General features: G+C 40.3%; 1 protein-coding gene across 1 annotated transcript in view; it reads left to right on the forward strand.

Moving 5' to 3' along the window:
* MGAT5B (alpha-1,6-mannosylglycoprotein 6-beta-N-acetylglucosaminyltransferase B) overlaps positions 1 to 18,447 on the forward strand; it is a 154,339-nt gene that overhangs the window by 44,885 nt on the left and 91,007 nt on the right. The window lies entirely within an intron of this gene.

The following is an 18,447-nucleotide window of genomic DNA, read 5'->3' on the forward strand; positions in this document are numbered from 1 at the left end:
GAATGTGAGGTGAAACGCGTTGAGTGCTTCACTTAAAAAAAAAACAACCTTTTTTTTACACTTTTTATACACATCTATCTAGGAAGAAGATAGTCTGAAGTGAGGCATAGGAGTTATTAAATCCAGTGCCGTAATACTCACACTCACGCTCACAATTCATTGAGTAAGCCCGAGGTAAAATCAAAAAACTTTTATTGTGTCATTTTAATAAACATACAGGTAGATTACAATTTGTGCGTTTGTGTTTTAACGCTGGATAAATTGCCATTTCAGCATTAAAACAGCAACGCAGCCATTACAAGTCTTGTCGGTATAGCTGAACCGCAAGCCTTTTAGCCTGTAACGCAACGTCAGGGACTTCCATAGCGCTGCCATTACAAGTTTTGCCGTGAGGCTGAAAAGCTTGCGTTACACCCTATAACGACAAGTTCCGTACCGCCATCTAAGAGCAGTAGTTATGAGTTTTATGCAACAAACTGTTACATAAAACTCATAAGTAAAGTGTTACAAAGTACACTAACACCCATAAACTACCTATTAACCCCTAAACCGAGGCCCTTCCGCATCGCAAACACTAAATTAAATGTATTAACCCCTAATCTGCCGATTCGAATCAGCCAATAGAATGAGAGCTGCTTAAATCCTATTGGCTGATTTGAACAGCCAATAAGATTTTAGCAGCCCTAATTCTTATTGGCTGATTCAAAATTTTCAGCCAATAGGAATGCAGTGGCACCCCCAGTATAAAAAGGGTACCTTGCATTTCAATCCTCAGTGTGCGGTGGACGATCGCATGAAGAGGACCTCCACATTGTATCGATGGACCTCCGCCTTGGACCTTCACCTCCGCGCATCGACTGCTCTGCCTCCGCAGGGATGAAGAAGATGCCGGTCCCGCGATGGATGTAGATGGAGCCACCCGGATAAAGATGGAGCCGCCGGGATGAAGATCGTTCAAGCGGGACTTCAGCAACTGTGAGTACCTAAAGAGGGTTAGGTTTTTTGGGTGGGTTTTTTTTAGATTAGGGGGTTGGGCATTTCTTAAAAGAGCTGAATTCCCTATTGAGGGCAGGAAAAATAGCTTAATGCCCTTTTAAGGGCAATGCCCATACAAATGCCCTTTTCAGGGCAATGGGTAGATTAGGTTTTTTAGATTTATTTTGTGGGTTTGGGGGGGGGGTGGGGGTTTGTAATGTTAGTGGGTCTTTGTATTTTTTTTTAGAAAAAGAGCTGATTTCTTTAGGGCAATGCCCTACAAAAGGCCCGTTTAAGGGCTATTGGTAGTTTATTATAGATTAGGTTTCTTTTATTTTGGGGTGTTTTTTTTTAAAATGGGTACTAGAATAGGAATAATTGTTATTATTTTGGATAATTTATTTGTTATTTTGTGTAATGTTTTTTTTTTCATTTTGGAGTGTTTTTTTTCCGAATAGCCGTTTTTTATTTTTAATGGGCAGCAAAAGGGCTATGCCCATACAAATGCCCTTTTCAGGGCAATGAGTAGATTAAGTTTGACTTTATTTTTATTTTGTGGGTTTGGGGGTCGGGGTTTGTATACTGTTAGGGGGTGTATGTTTTTCTTTTGTCGAGCTTGGTAGTTTATTATAGATTAGGTTTTTTTTAATTTGGGGTGTTTTTTTATTTTAAAAACAGAGTATTAGAATAGTAATAATTTTTATTGTTTGTTATTTTTTTAATGGTAGTTTTTTTATTTTTTTGTAATTTTAGTGTTTTTTTTTTTTTATTTTGTAATGTTAGGTTTTAGTGTAAGGCAGTTTAGGTTTTATTTCACAGGTACGTTTGTATTTATTTTACTAACTAGTCTACCTACGGTAGTTAAAATAAATACAAACTTACCTGTGAAAATAAAAATAAAACCTAAGCTAGCTATAATATAACTATTAGTTATATGGTAGCTAGCTTAAGTTTTATTTCACAGGTAAGTATGTATTTAGCTTTAAATAGGTATTATTTAGTTAATAATGGTAACTTTAATTTAGCTCTGTTTTAATTATGTTAAAGTTAGGGGGTGTTAGGTTTAGAGTTAGGTTTAGGGGTTAATATTTTAATTTAGGTTGTTGCGATGTGGGGGGCTGGCAGTTTAGGGGTTAATAGGTTTATTTAGTGGTAGTAATGTGGGAGGCTAGAGGTTTAGGGGTTAATAACTTTATGTCAGGGAGCAGTGGAATAGGGGTTAATATCTTTATTATAGTGTGGGTGATTTTGGGGTGCAGGGGAATAGGGGTTAATAACTTTAGTATAGTGGCGGCAATTTCAGGAGCGGCAGATTAGGGATTAATAGATTTATTTTGGTGGCGGCGATATCGGGAGCGGCAGATTAGGGGTTAATAACATTATGTAAATGCGGGCGATGTCGGGGGCAGCAGATTAAGGGTGTTTAGATGTGGGGTTTATGTTAGGGTGTTAGGTTTAAACGTAATATTTTTTTTCCCCATAGACATCAATGGGGCTGTGTTACGGAGCTATTAATTCCGCGATCACATGGTTTCCATGTCATATCATTTGTTGTGTAATTTCCTTTTCTTCTGTGAAAAACCTCAATAAAAAGGCATTAAAAAAAAAAAAAAGAGAAAAACGAACAGAGGGATAGTAAGACTCAAGAATGATGATAGAGTAGTGGAAGAAGATAAACAAATAGCAAACTATTTAAATAATTTAAAGGGATGTTACTGTAAATATTTAGAAAAATAGTAAAATCAACATTTATAAATTACAGGTAATAGGGTACCCTATAGTAGACCAAATTATATTTAAAAAAAAGTACATAAGATGGATAAACAAAAGAACAAGTGTGATAATGTGATGGTGTTATCAAATATGTTTGATGAGAAATAACCAGTGTTGAAAATTATAATTATGTTTTTTATCATGATTAGTCCTCTATAATTGTGTCCAAATATTAGTAAAAATCCAAGTGAATAGTGTTCAGGAGATCCAGGTTGGAGTCCTCAAAGAAGTGTAGAAAAAATTAAAATAAGAAAAAATTTCCCATAAGCATCAGTGACCAAGCCGCAATTACCAGAAGTGATGTAACGGCATCTCTTGTAAAAACCATTTTCCTTAAAGGGACATTATACACTCATTTTTTCTTTGCATAAATGTTTTGTAGATTATCTATTTATATAGCCCATAAAGGTTTTTTTTTTAAATAAATGTATAGTTTTGCTTATTTTTAAATAACATTGCTCTGATTTTCAGACTCCTAACCAAGCCCCAAAGTTTTATGTGAATACTGTCAGCTACCTTCTCCAGCTTGCTGCTGTTTGTGTAAAAGGTCTTTTCATATGCAAAAGAAGGGGGAGGGGGAGTGTCTTATTTCCCACTTGCAGTGGGCTTTCCAGCTGCCTTTTCAACAGAGCCAAACTGACAGCTTCTAAGTAAGTTTTTAAACAGTTTTATACTGGATTTTCATTTCAGTATCTGTGCATCTTATTCTTTATAGTAGTGTCTATTACATGCAGTTATATGAAAATGAGTGTATACTGTCCCTTTAAGGGCATTTACTATTATTATGATATTCATAGTAAGAGTATCTTTTGGCGGGAAAAGGTTTCTTCTATGATTGGCAGATAACTGCTATTTAAGCCCCAGTAATACTAGCAGTTGACATCTTGAAAAAAGGCCCACTCTAGGGTAGAAACGCGTCGATAGAAGTCACTGCTCGAGTCTTTTACATAGGGTAAGCCTGTTTTAAGTAGGTTTTTATTCCCATTTATTACATTATTGTACTATGTGAGTTTTATTTCCACAAGTATCGACACCATTGGATTTAACACTTCTTTGGTTCACTGTCCATTTTTATTATTTATTTATTTTCATTTTTTTCTACACTTTTTTGAGGACTCCAACCTGGATCTCCTGGACACTATTTACTTGGATTTTTACTAATATTTAGACACAATTATAGAGGACTGATCATGATCTAAAACATTATTATAATTTTCAACACTGGTTATTTCTCATCAAACATATTTGAGAACACCATCACATTATCACACTTGTTCTTTCGTTTAAAAAGGTACCCTAGTGCCTGTCATTTTTATTATAATAAATGTTGATTTTACTATTTTTATATAGAACTGGATTTTTATATAGATTGTTATTAGAATAGGGTAATACTTTAGCCTTTTTAGTGCTCCCTCTTTCTGTACTACTATGACTATTCTTTGAGTTTATTAGGGATCTCATTTTGGGAGCTTGTATCACTTTGTGTTGGCGCTGTGTATATCTAAACCTTTTTACATCCCTACAGTCAGTCACTGTGTCACCCTGTAGAGGGGAGCTAGTGTCACATCCCTACTGTTTGTCACTGTTTCACCCCTCAAAGGGAAGCTAGTGTCACAACCCTACTGTCTGACAATGTGTCACCCTGCAGAGGGGAGCTAGTGTCACATACCTACAGTCTGTCACTGTGTCACACAGCAGAGGAGAGCTAGTGTCACATCCCTACTGTTTGTCACTGTTTGACCCTGTAAAGGGGAGCTAGTGTCACATCCCTACTGTCTGACAATGTGTCACCCTGCAGAGGGGAGCTAGTGTCACATCCCTACTGTCTGACAATGTGTCACCCTGCAGAGGGGAGCTAGTGTCACATCCCTACTGTCTGACAATGTGTCACACAGCAGAGGGGAGCTAGTGTCACATCCCTACAGTCTGTCACTGTTTCACCCTGCAAAGGGGAGCTAGTGTCACATCCCTACTGAAGTCTCCCTAAGTGTGATGCGGGAATCCAGACGTGGACCCGTTGCTCAGTGTGCCTAGAGGGATATGGCTGCACCTCACTGACAAGGCCCACAATAGGCCGAAACATACGTCTGGGGTTTTGCTATTTCTCTCGTTCAGAGAGGGATTGCCTGGTATTTCGGGGCTGGACTGCACTATGAAGTCAGGATCAGACTGATATGCTTCAGGAAAATTCTTCTCTGTGAAAGGCACGTGTTGAGCAAAAAGAGGCTGCTTCTTGGGTGGTAACTAGCCATAGAACAAGCTATTATGCTATTGTTCGTTCCCAGGTTGAGCGCTTCTCTTTTTTTTATTTATTGTCACATCTAGTGTCGCATCCTTACTGTCTGTCATTGTGTCACCCAGCAGAGGGGAGCTAGTGTCACATCCTTCCCCTCTGCAAGGTGACACAGTGACAGAGAGTAACTAGTGTCACATCTTAATGGTTTGACACTGTGTCACCCTGCAGAGGGGAGCTAGTATCACATCCATACAGTATGTCACTGTGTCACCCTGCAGAGGGGAGCCAGTGTCACATCCCTACTGTCTGAAACTGTGTCACCCTGCACAGGAGGAGGTAGTGTCAAATCCTTACTCTCTGTCACTGTGTCACCCTGCAGAGGGGAGCTAGTGTCACATCCCTACTGTATATCATTGTGCCACCCTGCAGAAAAGTAGCTAGTATCACATCCATACAGTATGTCACTGTGTCACCCTGCAGAGGGGAGCCAGTGTCACATCCCTACTGTCTGAAACTGTGTCACCTTGCACAGGGGGCGATAGTGTCACATCCTTACTCTCTGTCACTGTGTCACCTTGCAGAGGGGAGCTAATGTCAAATCCCTACAGTGTGTCACTGTGACACCTTGTAGAGGGGAGAAAGTGTCACCTCCCTACAGTATGTCACTGTGTCACCTTGCAGAGGGGAGCTATTGTCACATCCCTACTGTATGTCACTGTGTCACCCTGCAGAGCGGAGCTAGTGTCACATCCTTACTGTATGTCACTGTGTCACCCTGCAGAGGGGAGCTAGTGTTACATCCCTACAGTATGTCACTGTGTCACCTTGTAGAGGGGAGAAAGTGTCACATCCCTACAGTATGTCACTGTGTCACCTTGCAGAGGGGAGCTATTGTCACATCCCTACTGTATGTCACTGTGTCACGCTGCAGAGGGGAGCTAGTGTTACATCCCTACTGAATGTCATTGTGCCACCCTGCAGAGAGGTAGTTTTAGTCACATCCCTGTAGTCCCTGTCATTATGTCACCCTGCAGAGAAGTAGCTACTATCACATCTCCACTGTCTATCACTGTGTCACCCTGCACAGGGGAAGGTAGTGTCACATCCTTACTCTCTGTCACTGTGTCACCCTGCAGAAGGGAGTTAGTGTCACATCCCTACAGTCTATCACTGTGTCACCCTGTAGAGGAGAGTTAGTGTCACATCCCTACAGCCTATCACTGTGTCACCTTGCAGAGGGGAGTTAGTGTCACATCCCAACACTCTATCACTGTGCCACCTTGCCGAGGTGAGCTAGTGTCACATCCCAACAGTCTGTCACTGTGTCACCTTGCCGAGGTGAGCTCGTGTCACATCCCTACTGTATGTCACTCTCTCACCTTGCAGAGGGGAGCAAGTGTCACATCCCTACTGTATGGCACTGTGTCACCTTGCAGAGGGGAGCTAGTGTCATATCCCTGTAGTCCCTGTCATTATGCCACCCTGCAGAGAAGTAGCTACTATCACATCTCTACTGTCTGTCACTGTGTCGCCCTGCACAGGGGAGGTAGTAAACATCCTTACTCTCTGTCACTGTGTCACCCTGCAGAGGGGATCTAGTGTCACATCCCTACAGTATATCACTGTGTCACCCTGCAGAAGGGAGTTAGTGTCACATCCCTACAGTCTATCACTGTGTCACCCTGTAGAGGGGAGTTAGTGTCACATCCCCACAGTCTATCACTGTGTCACCTTGCAGAGGGGAGCTAGTGTCACATCCCTACAGTCTGTCACTGTGTCACCTTGCAGAGGGGAGCTAGTGTCACATCCCTACTGTATGCATTGTGCTACCCTTCAGAGAAGTAGCTACTATCACATCCTTACTCTCTGTCACTGTGTCACCCTGCAGAGGGGAGCTAGTGTCACATCCCTACAGTATATCACTGTGTCACCCTGCTGAAGGGAGTTAGTGTCACATCCCTACAGTCTATCACTGTGTCACCCTGTAGAGGGGAGTTAGTGTCACATCCCTACAGTCTATCACTATGTCACCTTGCAGAGGGGAGCTAGTGTCACGTCCCTACAGTCTGTCACTGTGTCACCTTGCAGAGGGGAGCTAGTGTCACATCCCTACTGTATGTCACTGTGTCACCCTGGAGAGGGGAGCTAGTGTCACATCCCTACTGTATGCATTGTGCCACCCTGCAGAGAAGTAGCTACTATCACATCTCTACTGTCTGTCACGGTGTCACCCTGCACAGGGGGAGGTAGTGTCACATCCCTACTTTCTGTCACTGTGTAATCTTGCAGAGGGAAAGCTAGTGTCACATCCCTTGTATCTGTCACTGTGTCACATTGCAGAGATAGTGTTAGTGTCACAAATTCCTGCAGCCATGTCAATTCCAGTCAAGAATTCTTTATTTTCATTATTACATATGTTGCCAAAGTAATATGTTACAACAAAAACATAGTAATAACAATTGGTCACATAGGAGTAAAGTGGGGTAAATATGTTGACATTTCATTTATACTGATTGTGGGTTCTGGTCATGTGACAGTCTGTTACATATTTTGCTACTACAAGTATACATCGTTTATCTTGTTCTGGGCAATGTCTGTTATTTATTTTGTTATTTCTGGGAAGTATTTATCCCTTAAGGGTTTGTATCTTGTACACTACAAGAGGAAGTGTGTTTCAGTCTCTATGTCCCCACTGTCACATGGCCCACACTGTCTGGCTGCCCTGGGCCTCCATTTTGTCTGATATCTGTCAGTCTCTATTTCCAGCTGGTGATCAGAGATTCTGTATTTAGTGAGTATCTATCTGTCTGTGCTTTGGGCTGGTGACACTTGAGAGATACTCAGCTACTGTGTCACCTTTCACAGGGGGCGATAGTGTCACATCCTTACTCTCTGTCACTGTGTCACTTTGCAGAGGGGAGCTAGTGTCACATTCCAACAGTGTGTCACTGTGACACCTTGTAGAGGGGAGAAAATTTCACATCCCTACAGTATGTCACTGTGTCATCTTGCAGAGGGGAGCTATTGTCACATCCCTACTGTATGTCACTGTGTCACCCTGCAGAGCGGAGCTAGTGTCACATCCCTACTGTATGTCACTGTGTCACCCTGCAGAGGGGAGCTTTTGTCACATCCATACAGTATGTCACTGTGTCACCCTGCAGAGGGGAGCCAGTGTCACATCCCTACTGTCTGAAACTGTGTCACCCTGCACAGGGGGAGGTAGTGTCAAATCCTTACTCTCTGTCACTGTGTCACCCTACAGAGGGGAGCTAGTGTCACATCCATACTGTATATCATTGTGCCACCCTGCAGAAATGTAGCTAGTATCACATCTCTACTGTCACTGTGTCACCTTGCACAGGGGGTGATAGTGTCACATCCTTACTCTCTGTCACTGTGTCACCTTGCAGAGGGGAGCTAATGTCACATCCCTACAGTCTGTGACTGTGTCACTTTGCAGAGGGGAGCTAGTGTCACATCACTACAGTGTGTCACTGTGACACCTTGTAGAGGGGAGAAAGTGTAACATCCCTACAGTATGTCACTATGTCACCTTGCAGAGGGGAGCTATTGTCACATCTCTACTGTATGTCACTGTGTCACCCTGCAGAGGGGAGCTAGTGTTACATCCCTACTGAATGTCATTGGGCACCCTGCAGAGAGGTAGTTTTAGTCACAGTCCCTATCATTATGTCACCCTGCAGAGAAGTAGCTACTATCACATCTCCACTGTCTGTCACTGTGTCACCCTGCACAGGGGAAGGTAGTGTCACATCCTTACTCTATGTCACTGTGTCCCCCTGCAGAAGGGAGTTAGTGTCACATCCCTACAGTCTGTGTCACCCTGCAGAAAGGAGTTAGTGTCACATCCCTACAGCGTATCATGTCCGCCACATATCGATTTATCATTGCACCAGCAGTTCTAGTGAACTGCTGGTGCAATACCGCCCCCTGGCTAACAGGGGGTGTCAATCAACCAGATCGTATTAAATCGGGTTTATTTCTGTCCGCTGCTTCATAACTTCTGTTTCTGGTTAGCCGTACGGAGCTTGATAAATTAATCCCATAGTGTATGAAATCACGTTCAGAGTGAGTTTTCCTCCAGACACGCTCAGCAGTACGGGAGCATTGTTGCAAATAGCGTGTTTGCTGAGAGCGCCAGGGATGTATATGATGTTTTGCGCAGTCCAGGAGGGGCAAGTGTGTCTAGTGCAGAGGAGAGAGTTTTGTTATAGTGGGCTGTAGCGAGATCAGGGCAGGTTATAGTAGAAGTTTGAGGGAGGAGATCTTGAATGATTTTTGAAAATTGGAGCGGATTCACAGCGTGTAGATTTCTAGAGGTGCGGGGCGGGATGGAGAAGTTGGTTTAGCTGTTGCATTAATATTATAGGTGACCATTTAATGGTCTGAAACGGGAAAAGGCCAACAGGTGAGGTCAGATATAGAGCAGAGGTAGGAAAATACCCTGTGATGTAGTGTCCATCATGGTGAGAAGAGAATAGGGTGGATTGTGAGCGACTGAAGGAGGATGTAAGTGAAAAAAGCTTAGAGGCTGCAGGGGCAGATGGGTTGTCAATGGGAATGTTGAAGCCCCCAAGAATTAGGGTTGGTATAATAGTAGAGAGAAAGTGAGGAAGCCAGGTGGCAAAGTTGTCAAGGAAGTGGGTTGTCGGTCCAGGAGGGCGATAGATGACTGCCACTCTGAGGGAGAGGGGGGAGAACAGGCGAATACAGTGGACATCAAAGGAGGAGAAGGAGAGAGATGGGATTGGAGGTAGGTACTGATAAGTGCAGGAGGGGGAGAGCAGGATCCTGACAACGCGACCATGTTTCTTACCTGGCCTAGGTGCTTCTGATGCTGGGTCACAGAGTGCTTGGTGGTGGAGCATACTTGTGTCACTATTTGTAAACCTTTTTGTGCATCGGTAGCAGCAATGGGAATCTCCCAATCTCTGTCCTGCACCCACTGAGGGAGATTACAAGTTGTGGGGTATGGCTTTACTGCTAAAAAGAATGGCCAGCTCACCCGTATTACAAGTCGCACGGTACGCCTTTAATGTGATCTTTATAGCCTATACCCCAACAAACCATTCCGAATAAACTACCTATTATCCCCTAAACCGCCCTTCTTCCCGCATCGCAAATACTATAATAAACCTATTAACCCCTAATCCACCACCAACCCACATTGCGACTATCTAAATTAAAGTATTAACCCCTAATCTGCCGTCCCCCCACATCGCTAACACTAAAGCTATTAACCTCTAAACCGCTGTCCCCCCACTTTGCCAACACTAAATAAACCTATTAACCCCTAATCTGCCATCCCCCCACATCACTAACACTAAATAAACCTATTAACCCCTAAACCACCTGCCCCCCACATCGCGACAAACCAAATTAAACTATTAACCCCTAAACCTAAACAACCATTAACTTTAAATTAAAGTTACAATATAACTACCTTAAAATAAATAAAAACTTACCTGTGAAATAAATAAAACCTAAGCTTAAATTATAAATAAACCTAACATTACTATTTAAAAAAAATAAATGATACTAAAAATAAAAATCCTAAATTACAAATTTAAAACTCCTAACACTACGGAAAAAAACAAAAAAACCTAACATTACAAAAAATAACAAAATCTAAATTAAACAAAATAACAAAACCTAACATTACACAAAAAAACAAACTAAAATTACGAAAAATATTTTTTTTTAACATTATAGAAAATAATAAATGAAATTAAGCAAAATAAAAAAATTACACCTAATCTAATACCCCTATAAAAACAAAAAAGCCACCCCAAAATAAAAACACCCCCTAATCTAACACTAAACTACCACCCAACCCCCAAAATAAAAAAACCTAACTATAAAAAAACCTAAGCTAACCATTGCCCCTAAATGGGTATTTGTATGGGCTTTTCCCTTAAAAGGGCAATCAGCTCTTTTACTGGCCATTAAAAAAAAATAAAAAGCCCTCATCTAAAAAAAAAAAAACACCACAACAAAAGAAACTAACACTAATCTCTGGAGCGGTTTCCGGTAGGAGGAGCTGTTCAGTAGAGCACGCTGAGTCTGGCGTGTTGTACCAAGTGTGGACAGCACAGGCATCATCTTCCCGTGGCCAGTTTTCCCGCTGTTGGTGTAAGAAGCACCCTAGGGAGAGGGGCAAATCCATCTTGGCCCCGGCAGGAAACCCCTAAGTGACTTACAATCGGCTCAGCTGGCAATGGTATAGCTGAGGGAGCGGAACGCCGGAGGCACGCAGGCTGTCAGGAGTGGACCGGTGGGAAAGTAAAGGCAAAGCAAGTGTGCCCGCTGTGGGGTAGTTCTACCTCCTAGGGCATTGTGTGACGGACACCCCCTGATCCTCTTGGATATTCACCGGATACTACCGGGGCTGCAGCAGAGGAGGCGACCAATCGGGAAGCCGCTTCGAGGTCGAGCCCTCTTGACGAGCCAATAGAGGAGTGGAGGTGTGTGAAGACGCCGACGCCACGCTCTCCACGCAGACAAGAGTATTACAGAGCTGCAGAGGATCCATCGTGGTTGCAGAGAAGAGCCGCTGTATAAGCCCCTTGTCAAATTAGGCTTATGAGAATACAAAGAAGCTGCCTGTATTTGTAAGTTTTTTATCCACTTGCTTATTTCGGCTGGCTAGATGGTGACATTGCTATAACCAGTGAGCAGAGGAATGGCCGCCGTGCCATTATATTTAAGTGCTGGTATCTCCACTTTGGAAAAGTGATTTATAAAGTGACAAACTGTTTGGGCTTACTTCTATATTGTTTCTGAATGTAACTTTGTGATATCAGGCATATAGTGCCATGGAAAAGGAGTAAGCTGCCACGGAAAACCAAGTCCCTGAACTTTTGTTCTTAGAAGCAAGGGTTAAAGACCCTATTGGGATATGTATAAACATTATATAAGGCAATAATATATCTCAGGGTAATTGTTGGGCTAAGATATAGTTTGGGTGGGTACATAGCCTCTTTAAACCCTGTATCATTATTTATCTTGTCTTTTTTCTAAAACAAGTTATGCTAAATATTACTATATTAATGGAAGCTACTCAAATCATTGCCAATTGATCAGTATTTCTTCTGTCTTATTATGCTAAATGTGGTTATATGTATGTTGGGGCATATAAACCTGAAAGGTGCTGTTTGGAGTTAAGAAATTAAATGTTATTCAAATAAGTTGAAGCCAACTCAGCTAATAAGTATTTCATAGGGACTAAGTTGTTTGCATAACAAAAGTATATGATCTCTTGTGTTTTTATATATTAAGGTTAAAAGATGAGCCCAACGGCAATGCTGTATCTAACATAACTGGTTGAAGTAATTGAGGTAGTACAGGCACTTATTCACTAGTAACACTATTAGAAGTAACACAATTTGAATTTGCTCTACACTAAGGTTATATAATAAAAAAAAAAAAAAAAAAAAAGGGGGTAAGGGGGAAAGGGGATTAGATAAGGGGAAAAAAAGGGGGCTACACACAGATTTCTACTTGTGTTCACGATTTATTTATTCATTTATTTTCTGGGGTTTTTTGCTATAGGTTTTTTACCTGATAATGTACACTTGATTTATTTTTTTTATTTTTTGTTTGCACTATCCTTAATGGAAAAATTTATCACCCAGGTGAAATCCAATTCACCCAAAATGCCTGTAAAAACAAAGGATAAAAAAAGTTAAATGATGGATACCAGTTTAGATAGCGTAATAGAAGTTAATAAAATGCTGTTTGATCCACAAGTACTTATTTCACAGTTGACAGAGATATTCTCTCCACAATTTGAAGGGATAAAGAAAGAGCTATCTTCTGAAGTAAGGGAATTTGCGGCCAGATTAACAGAGGCAGAGACCAGAATCTCTGATGTAGAAGATGTAACCCATATACATCAAGACCTAATACAGAAACAAGAAACTAAAATTAAAAATATGCAGACACGCCTGGAGGATCTTGAGGATTGCTCCAGGCGTAATAATATCAGGATAGTAGGTTTGCCAGAAATTCCAGAGTTTGAGGACCTAATGAAATTTACTGCAATCACATTACCACAAGCATTAGGGATGTCACCACAGTCACTACCATTGGTAATAGAGAGAGCGCATAGGGTGGGCCCAAAGAATTCTTCCCGGGATGGGGTCTCAAAAAATAGAATTTGTGTCTTCAAACTACTAAAATTCCAAGATAAGATTGAAATATTGAAGTTATTTAAAAAAAATGACCCTCCTATCTTTGGAAAGAGCAGGATTTTATTATTCCAGGATTTTTCCTTTGAAACTTCTTCAAAGAGAAAATTAATGGCCCCATATTGTACACAATTGATAAATAAGGGGATAAAAGCCCATATGGTGTACCCGGCACGTATAATTGTAGATGATAAAGGTGCTAGGTATGTCTTTGATAAGGTGGAAGAAGTCAAAAAATATTTAGAGTCTGGGTAATCAGTAGAAGACTTACATGGATAAGGTGTTTACTATTTAGATACTTTATGCTAAACAGAAATAATGAAGTTGTTAGTTTTGCATTTTTATGTGTTTTTATATTTTCTTTTTTTTCTTTTTTTCTCTCCCCCTCTCTCTCTCTCGCCCTTCTCCCTTTCCGCCCCCGGCGGGTGTCCCTCCCTGCCCTCCCCCTGAGTCGTAATACATGTGTACTTATTAGATGAGTGAAGGACTTAAAATTCTCTCCTGGAACGTGGGGGGGATTACCTCCCCCATCAAGCGGAAACTGGTTATTAAAACATTAGCTAGTTATAAACCTGATGTGGTTCTCCTGCAGGAAACACATCTCAATGAGCAAGAAGCAGCAAAATTAAAAATAAAATGGGTGGGGGAGGTTGTCTCCACATCAGGGTCATATAGAAAGTGTGGGGTCGCTATTCTTTTTCATAAAGAATTAGATTATAAATTAATTAAGGTTGAAATAGACCCGGCAGCCAGGTTTATTCTTCTCCAGATACAATTGAAAAATATAAAATTGATTGTATGTAATATATATGCTCCAAATGAGTTTTCGACCGCTTTCTGGGAAGGAATAAAATTGAAGTTATTCCCGTTGGTGTCTGAGAATTTGATACTAGGAGGGGATTTCAATGCAACTCTTTGTCCAGAACTAGATAGATTTTCGAAAAAAAACAATCCTCGTTATAATAAGAATGCTAAATATTTAAGACAATTTTGCTCAAAGTTGAAACTAGTGGATGCATGGCGGTACAAAAATCCTGATCTAGTCGCGTTTTCATGTGAATCCAAAACACACTGCACCTTCTCTAGAATAGACCTCTTTTTAATTTCGGAAACATTAGCTTTGCAGGATCTAGAAAGTAAAATGGGGGACTTTTGTGTCTCAGACCATGCCATTGTCTCATTGATATTTCCCTCAGGTAATAAAGAAAAGGGTAAAGTACCAAGATTTATTTTTCCTCGTCATTTATATACTAACTTTAAATTTGTTAATTTTGTAAAAACTTCATGGCAGCGGTATTATAATGAAAATCTAAACTACCTTTGTAAACCAGAAATTTTGTGGGAAGCATTTAAATCGGTCTTACGGGGGGAGATTCAGTCTTATGTGAGCATAGGAAAGAAAAAGAATAGAGCACGAGAAAATCAAATTACAAATCAAGTTAAGAACTCATATAGAAAATATTATTTGAATCCGACAGTAGCCAATTGGGGAAAATATAGAGATCATAGAAAAGAAAGAGATCTTTTTCAAAAACAAAAATTAGTAGAGGAGGAAACAAAGATTAATCTTTATTTTAGAGGGGTGCATGGTTGCTCCGCAAAATATCTGGCCAAACTGACAAAAGCAAGGAAAAAAAAGAATCTTATTTTAGCTATTCAGACAGATAAAGGTAGACTCACTGAAACGACGGGAATTGTTGAAACCTTTTATACCTATTATCAACAACTCTATACGAGAATTGAAATAGATAATAGGAAGCAAGATATGTTTTGGAATATGATAAAAGTACCTAAAATATCCGGTGATGATTTAATTTTGATTAATGCCCCAATTTCCATGGAAGAAATTAGAAAAGCAATAGATAATCTAAAGTTGAATAAAGCAGCAGGGCCGGATGGATTTCCTGCAGAGTTTTATAGATGTTTAAACGGTGATATACTTTCGATATTAGAAAAACTTTTTAATTCTTATTTTTGTTCACAGAGTTCTATCTCAAGTTATTTCTCCGCAGCAAATATCTCGCTTATCCTAAAAAAGGACAAAAATGCGGAAGATCCTGCCTCATACAGGCCAATTTCAGTCTTAAATATAGATTATAAAATATTAATGTCTATTATTGCATCCAGAATATCTTCCTGTTTGCACAAAATTATCCATCCAGATCAAACCGGGTTTATGGTAGGCAGGAATCCAGCCAAAAATATTCGTAAACTGGTTAATATTTTAGATTATGCTTGGAACATAGATAAGGACAAGCAGGAACCTTTATGGCAGGATGTTGCTATTCTTTCGCTAGATGCTGTCAAAGCGTTTGACTCAATTGTGTGGGAATATTTATTCCGAGCATTAGATCAATTTGGATTTAAGGGTGAATTTGTACAATTTATTAGTAGATTATATCATAACCCTATATCTTTTATCTTGGTTAATGGGATGATATCCCCTAAAATAACTTTGCAAAGAGGGACTAGACAGGGGTGTCCCCTGTCCCCGCTACTGTTTAACATAGCATTGGAACCCCTTGCAATCCGTTTTAGAGAAGTTCTATCTGGAGTTCCAGTTGGTACACAGTCTCTTAAAACGCTATTATATGCAGACGATGTGTTAGTATTTCTGGCTAATACACAGTATTCTATACCAACGGTCCTTCAAACTCTGAAAATTTTTAGTTCCTTCTCAGGGTATAAGATAAATTTGGAAAAGAGTGAATTAATGTGTCAATTTAATTAAATCTATTGTTTTCCCCCGTCTGCTATACCCATTGCAGAATCTCCCTTTATTTATCTTGAATAAGGATTTGAAATTAATCAATGCGTCATTTTCTAAATTCATTTGGAATAACAAAAAGCCTCGAATTGCATTAGGTAAATTAATGCAAAAGGTGGACATAGCGGGATTAGCATTGCCCAATCTTAAATTTTATAATTTAGTTGCACTCGTCAAAATAGCGATAGATTGGCTTGCAGGATCCAATTTAGTATCATCCGAGGAGATTGAAACTTTTTTAATTGCCCCATTTTCATTAAAAGCAATTTTACACTCTTCAGTACAGAAGTTGCTGCAGAATATTAGTTGCCTCATCTCTATTAAAAATGTCGTACAAGCGTGGCATAAATTCTGTACAGCGCTAGATCTAGATTTTTCCTGCTCTGATTTTCTACCTATTGTAGGTAATCCAAGCTTTCTTCCAGGGTTATATCAAAAAATATTTAAAGATTGGGCTGGAAAAGGTTTGCAATTTGTTAAACAAATGCTGGATGAAAACCATCAAATATTATCAGTAGAAGATATTTTTAGTAAATATGGGATTCCTAGGTCTGGTTTATTTGCTTATTTTCAAATCCGACACTTCATTATGGCTCAGAGGTGGCGTGCCCCCCTTAAAACGGTTTGGCAGGATATTAAATTATGCATACAAAAATTTATTGCAGGAGATGCGTCAATCTCTCTGTTGTATGATATTATGCTCAATAAACAGAGCCAGGCCATTAAGGATAATCTATGTAAAACTTGGTGTTCGGTAACTCCATCAGTGGAACATGAAACAATTGATCAGAGCTTTAAGGCTATGTCCAAGTGTAAAGTACCAATATCATGGAAAGAATCTCATATGAAAGTGATTAATAATTTCTATCTTTCACCTTGGAAATTATCCAAGTTTTACCCTTCCGGTGCTAATCGGTGTCCGCGGTGTGCACATGACAGGGCAGATTTACTTCATATGTTTTGGTCATGTCCTAAGGTTAGACAACTTTGGTTGAAAATTATTTTTTGGTTTAATAAATTATATAAAGTAACAATAGCTCTATCTGCGATAGATATTATTTTCCTTTGTCCTCTGAATGAAGCTATCAATTGCAATACTATAAATAGTCTAAATACAATTATATTGGCAGTTAGACATTGCATACTGAAAAATTGGAAAGCTAAGAATAGCGGTGTGTTATCTGTGATTTTTAAAATATTGCAAGACCAAATAGTATTTGAATCATATCACTTATATAATGCTGCAGAGAAAAGAATCCAGAATTTTTTATGGAAATGGTCACCTGTTATATTATCTTATCCCACCTCGCTGCAAAAATTGATTCTTTCACCTTTCTTATCATCAGTGAGTTTTGCGGAATTGACATTACTAAATGTCTTTCCGCATAGCTGGCTGGAGTGACCTGGTGGGGTGTAACGGGTGGGGATACCGCGGGGATGGTGGGGGGGGGGGGGGTTGAGAGAGAGGGGTGGGTTTTTTTTTTGTTTTTTTTTCTTTCTTCCTATGTACAGTTTTGTGGTTCTTGAGGTTGTAGGAGCTGCGTCTCCAACAATTATTATGTATAATATTTATATTGCTGTTTTGTTTTTTTCTTTTTGTTTGATTTATGTGAAAAAAATCTGATAAATAAAAGATTAAAAAAAAAAAAAACACTAATCTCGAAATAGGTACTCACCATTCCTGAAGAAGGGCTTCTTTCAGTCGGCTCCATCTTCACTCTTCATCCCGGTGTCACTGAGCCATTTTGCATCTTCATCCACGGGTCGCAGAGCTAAGGTTGGCGCAGAGCAGAGCAAAATCGGCAACCGCACTGACATCTGACATGGAGGCCCCTCTTCATGCGATTGCCGCCACACACTGAAGATTGAATTCAAGGTACCTTTCATTCCTATTGGGTGAAAATCTCAAATCAGCCAATAGGATGAGAGCTACTTAAATCCTATTGGCTGTTCAAATCACCCAATAAGTTTTTAGCAGCTCTCATCCTATTGACATTTTCACCCAATAGGAATGCAAGGTATCCCAATATAAAAGGAATACCTTGCATTTAAGCTTCAGTGTGCGGTGGACGATCCCATGAAGAGGAGCCTCCACGTCGGATATCAGCGCCATCGCCGATCCTGCTTTGCACTGCGCTGCCTCAGCTTCACGACCCCTGGATGAAGATGGAAGATGGCTCCACGATACCGGGATGAAGATTGAAAATGGACCTTCACTGCCGGACTTCAGGAATGGTGAGTACCTATTTCGGGGTTAGTGTTCGGTTGTTGTTTTTTTTTAAGGGGGGGAGGTTTAGGTGGGTTTCTAATTTTTTTTTAATGGGCAGTAAAAGAGCTGATTGACTTTTAAGGGCAAAGCCCATGCAAATGCCCATATTTACTTTGAGGGCCTGTGATTCACAGTAGGCTTGCAGTAGGTCTAGTTTTTCTTGCAGACCCTCTACTGTGGGAGACAGAATGAGCAGGTCATCTAATCACCTTCC

The sequence above is a fragment of the Bombina bombina genome, chromosome 1 (assembly GCF_027579735.1).
Source record: "Bombina bombina isolate aBomBom1 chromosome 1, aBomBom1.pri, whole genome shotgun sequence".
Classification (NCBI taxonomy): domain Eukaryota; kingdom Metazoa; phylum Chordata; class Amphibia; order Anura; family Bombinatoridae; genus Bombina; species Bombina bombina.